Source organism: Salminus brasiliensis, chromosome 20, assembly GCF_030463535.1.
Source record: "Salminus brasiliensis chromosome 20, fSalBra1.hap2, whole genome shotgun sequence".
Classification (NCBI taxonomy): Eukaryota; Metazoa; Chordata; class Actinopteri; order Characiformes; family Bryconidae; genus Salminus; species Salminus brasiliensis.
This window is the reverse complement of record NC_132897.1, coordinates 28,325,931-28,330,930: the sequence shown is the minus strand read 5'-3', so window position 1 is coordinate 28,330,930 and position 5,000 is coordinate 28,325,931. Positions and strand designations below refer to the sequence as shown.

Below are 5,000 nucleotides of genomic sequence, written 5' to 3'. Positions count from 1 at the left end.
AAACTTTGGGGGACTAAAAACAGAACACAACAGTAAAAGCAAAGGTAAAATGACAGCTTTGATTATTAAAACCTTGCCCTCTATCGTCAGCTGTCTTAGTCCCCAAAAACCCAACCGTTGCCTGACTTTCCCTAGCGCGTCAGTCCAGTTGCCCCGTCCGCCACCCTCTTCGTCAAATTTAATACCTAAAATTTTAATATCTTTGTCTTTAAAATCCAAATCCAGGTCAGCGCCTATGTTTCCCCAAGGTCCAAAGAGCTGGGCCTCGGACTTGCTCCTATTGAGCTTAGCGCCCGAGGCCCTTCCATACCAGTCAGTCAAGTCCAGTGCTCTTTGGACCGATAAAACGTCGGAACATAAAAGCGTGACGTCGTCCATATACAAAGTACAGGTCGCCGTCAGTCCGCCTGGCAAGTCCAGTCCTTTGATCCATTTATCCTTTCTCAAGATCTGCGCCAGTGGCTCAATGCACGCAACGTACAGGAGCGGAGATAACGAACACCCTTGGCGGACGCCAGAGCGAACTCTGATCGCCTTTGTGAGGTGCCCGTTTACCAGAATTTGGCTGCTTATATCTGTGTAAAGCAGACCCACCCACTTTAAAAACCTCCCAGGGAAACCCATTTTTTGCAGTACCTGGAGCAGGTACTGGTGCGAGACCCGATCGAAGGCTTTTTCAAAGTCTAAATTTAGGACTATAAGCCGAATGTTTCTGTCTCTCGCAAAACAGATGGCGTCTCTGACCAACACTAGGCTGTCGGTGATCCTCCTTCCTGGCACGGCGCAGGCTTGATCCGGGTGGATCACGTCCTCTAAAACAGTCGACATACGTCTAGATAAAAGTTTACTAAAAAGTTTACAATCCACATTTAAAAGGGTAATAGGTCTCCAATTTTTTAGGTCAGTCTTTTCGCCTTTCTTAAAAAGTAAGGTAACTATCCCTGATCTAAAACTGTCTGGGAGTCGGTCATACTTTTCAAATTCATTAAAAACAGTCAGAATGTCCGTTGATAAAATGTCCCAAAAGGTCAAATAAAATTCCACGGGGAGTCCATCCTCTCCCGGAGTCTTACACTTTTTAAAACCTTTAAGACATTTTAAAATTTCCTCACCTGTAAAATTTATTGTTAAAACATCCTGACTTTTTATTTGTTTTTCTAAAAAGTTTAAGACTTCCTCCGTAGTTTTAGTGTGCACACTTTTCTCATTATAAAGATCTTCATAAAAACTTTCCACTTCTTTTAAAATCCCATCTGTCTTTATTTCTTCCCTCCCTTCTTTTATTATTTTTGTAATCCCTCCCCCCCTAGATAAAATTTTCTTAAAAAAGTAGCGTGTGCATTTTTCTCCTTCTTCAACCTCTTTTTCTTTACTTCTTAAAATTGTACCTTTACTTTTTATTTCATTTAAAACTGACATTTCCCTTTTAACTTCTTTTATTTCTTCACTAAAATCAATGCCTCTGTTTAAAAGGTTAAAATATCGTTGTAGTCTTTTTTGCAGCCCCATCATGCGTCGTCTTTCTCTATTCTTTTTTAATCTTCCTATCTTTTTAAAAAACATCTTTGTCCTGTGTTTAACCATTTCCCACCACTGTGCCCGTGAATCGAAACAGTCTTGGAGGGTCTGCCAGAGACTGTACTGCTCCCTGTAGCTCTCAACTATTCCTTCATCTTGTAACAGGGAGCAGTTCAGTCTCCACAGCCCTCCCCCTACAGTCACACCGGTGGGGAGAGACAGGGTGCACGATAGCATGAGGTGATCTGAAAAACAGAGGGGGGTCAATGTTGCATCAGTTGGCGGGCAGTCTCTTGTAAAAATGTAGTCGATGCGGGAGGCTCGGGTGCAGTCACCACTGAACCAGGTGAAGCCCTCCTCCTCTGGATGCATTTTCCTGTAACAGTCGACTAACTTAAAATCCTTAGCTAAGCCCTGCAATAAAACTGACGTTTTGTCTAATTTGAAATCGTCCCCTACTCGTTTTCTATCTTTTCTTGATAAAACGCAATTAAAATCCCCTCCCACTACTAATGGCACCCTCCCCAGCATGTGGGGCTGCAGGTCTTCTAAAAGTTTATACCTGTCGTTTTTATCATTAAAACCATACACGTTAAGAATGTTAAAATCCCTTCCTAAAAAAGTCAAATTTGCTAAAAGAGCCCGTCCATCCCTCACCACAGTGCTGCCCTTCACCAAGATGTGAGGGTTCTTTATTAAAATAGCTACACCGTCGGCTCTATTGTAGTGTGAACCGCTCCAGAGAGAGGGACCGGCAGCCCAACGCTGCTCCCAAGCTCTGTATGTCTTCAGGAACGGTAAAGCACACTCTTGTAGTAAAAACACATCTGACTTTATATCTTTTAAAAGGGACAAGACACTCTCTGCTCTAGTGGAGGCTCTCACACTCCTAACATTGATCGTTGAAATAGTGAGAGCCATGAGCAGTGTAGGTTTTAAAAGACAGGTATATAATTAAAAGACCATGAAAATAAAACAAAAGACTACATAAATAAAAGATTAAAAAGGCATTTTAAAATCACATAATTTCCTGTGACACCTGCTCCTCTTTTACCCCCACTGTTCTGGGGTTAGGAGGTTGGCCGGTGTCTCCAGCCTCCAGGCCTACAGAGCGAAGCTCTTGTAGAGTCCTGGGTGTGGATGTCTTTAACTGAAAATGAAGAAAAGACACCTCATTAGGGGACTCATCGGGCCACAGGCGATCCAGACCTTCCGAGGAGGAACTGCCTGGATCCTGTGTTGCCTTCTGTTTCTTCTCTGCCAGTTCTGGCAGAGGAGACCCCGCGGGCCTTTTGCCCACTTGAGCATTGGGGAGCGAGCCGTCAGACCCACTCCCACTGGAGGCCACACTCACCTCCGGCACCGTGATCAGGGAGGAAGTGCTTTCTTCCTCCTCTTGCTGCTGCTGCACGACCTGTTCCTGAACCAGCTTGGAGGGGGTGGCCTCCAGTTCCTGCTCAGACTCTGTCTGGACGTTAGCTCCGCCCCCTGTTTCTTGGCCAATCCCTGGGGCTGGCTGGGGATTCAAATCTCCCGCCAAAACCCCAGGGACCGCCCCCTCCTCCTCCATTTTCTTCTCCTTCTCTTTCTCCCCCTCACCATGCTGCCTGGCGGCCATTTTGCTTGCCTTCAGCTTGTTGGCAAAAGATTTGGGGCAATCTCTGTAGAGATGGGAAGATTCTCCACAAAGATTACACCGTCTGCCATTGGGACACTCCTCGAAAGTGTGCCCAATTTCTCTACACTTCCCACACACGATTTCCTGGCACGCTTCGGCAAGATGTCCAAACTTGCCGCACTTGCGACACAGTTTGGGCATCCCTTGATAATAGATGTAACCGCGATTTTCACCCAACACTATCATAGACGGTATTTGTCTCAAGCCTAGGTAACTGCTCGGGTCTTCCCATTGTTTAATGGGAACTCGCCACGAGCAGTTCCAAATGCCGTCCTCGTCCAATACCTTAACAGGTGGGCTTTTAACGGTGCAGAATCTAGCCAGCCATGTCACAATGTCTTCTCCAGTCACGGTTTCATTAAACATTCTGACAATCACCACCTTGTGGGAATTGTCAGAAAGTTTCTCCACCTTGAACATGGAGAACTGGTCCTTAACAGTTTCAATCCGAGTCCAGAAATCTTTCAAAAGGGAAGCCGAGCAGAAGCTAACGTCAAAACCCTTGTTACCAGGCAGAGTCATCAGGCAGTTCAGATCAGTCGGTTTAAAATTGAGAGTTTTCTGGACAAGCTTCCTGGAGAAGTCCAAACGAGACATCCCCAGGAGCTTTCCATCTATCTCTCGAAATAAAAGGCGCACACTATGGTGCCTCCGCATGCCGGCACGAACAGCCGACATGCTTGGAGGCACCTGGTGGCCGATAAAACCCTTAAAAGAATAAATACAAATAAATAGATAAAACCACTAAAACCAGCAAAAGAGAAAAAAAAGATTGTACTTACCTTAGAAACTTGAAAATGAGCCCCAGAACCAGAAAGACAGAGTCTACCGTCCAAGACTCACCCACCAAGAACAGGGATCCGTACAATCTCCTCTTCTGCGTTAAAGATCAAGGTCACAAAGGCCAGGATCTCGGGACGCAAAAGAGTCGACCGCTGTCTTAGCCAAAAGGCCGAGAAGCGATAACCCGAACAGGCCGCCCCGTGCGAAGCCACCCTGCCGTTAGTAGCTAGCTACCACACGGTGACGCCAAAAGAACCGGCGCTAACCACGCCCACCCGTACTAGCGCTAGCAAGCCACCAGAAGCCTTCCACCACCCCACAGCTTGGCGAAAAGGAGGAGCCTTCTACTACTACTACTACTACAACAACAACAACAACAACTACAGATCTGACTTTCAAACATCAAGAGAAAGAGCAGCTCTGCTAAAAGCAGAGCCTTCCAAAAATAGGCAAAACTCGTCAACGTTCCCCTCCACGGAAATCTTTAGTAAAAGGCGAAAGATTTGTACGTGAATGAAGAGAAACCCGAGCCATACCAACCGGCACCCGAGCCTATGAACCCCTACCGAAGGCCAAGGCTGCTGGAGAAGGGCAGGGAAGGTTGCGAGCCAGGGTAAAACTCCTCCTTCGTGTTTCTCCTCTCCTCTCCTCTCCTCTCCCGTTCGGTGCGGTAGACTCCTCCTTCAATAAAGCTGCCCAGGTGCTGCTTTACCTGAAAGAAGGAGCAGAAAGGAAACACAAATGCTTTTTAAAAAAAAAAAAAAAAAAAAAAAAAAAAAAGAACAAAAACGGAGGGAAAACCAAAAACACACCAAAAAGACCACGCCCACCCAGGCAAACACGTTTCTTCAGATTTCTTTCCTTTATCTACCTGAAAGAGGTGCACCGTTCCTGGAGGTACTGCAATACCAGGTCGATGCGTGGAGCGGAAGGAGCAAGCTCCTCTTCCGACTCCCGAGTTCAAAAATCAATTTAATATATAGTCCTCATATAGAGGACGTATCAGATATTAAACTGATAA

At 45.9% G+C, this 5,000-nt stretch overlaps 2 non-coding genes across 2 annotated transcripts in view; both read right to left on the bottom strand.

Moving 5' to 3' along the window:
• Nucleotides 1-4,395: 4,395 nt before the first annotated feature.
• LOC140542475 (U5 spliceosomal RNA) lies at nucleotides 4,396-4,512 on the bottom strand. The gene has a single exon (XR_011978045.1). It is a non-coding gene; the product is annotated as a U5 spliceosomal RNA (small nuclear RNA).
• A 342-nt stretch (nucleotides 4,513-4,854) lies between these two features.
• Nucleotides 4,855-5,000, bottom strand: part of LOC140542548 (U2 spliceosomal RNA) — a 191-nt gene continuing 45 nt past the window's right edge. The window contains exon 1 of the small nuclear RNA XR_011978111.1: nucleotides 4,855-5,000. This exon is cut by the window's right edge and continues 45 nt beyond it. This is a non-coding gene — a small nuclear RNA (U2 spliceosomal RNA).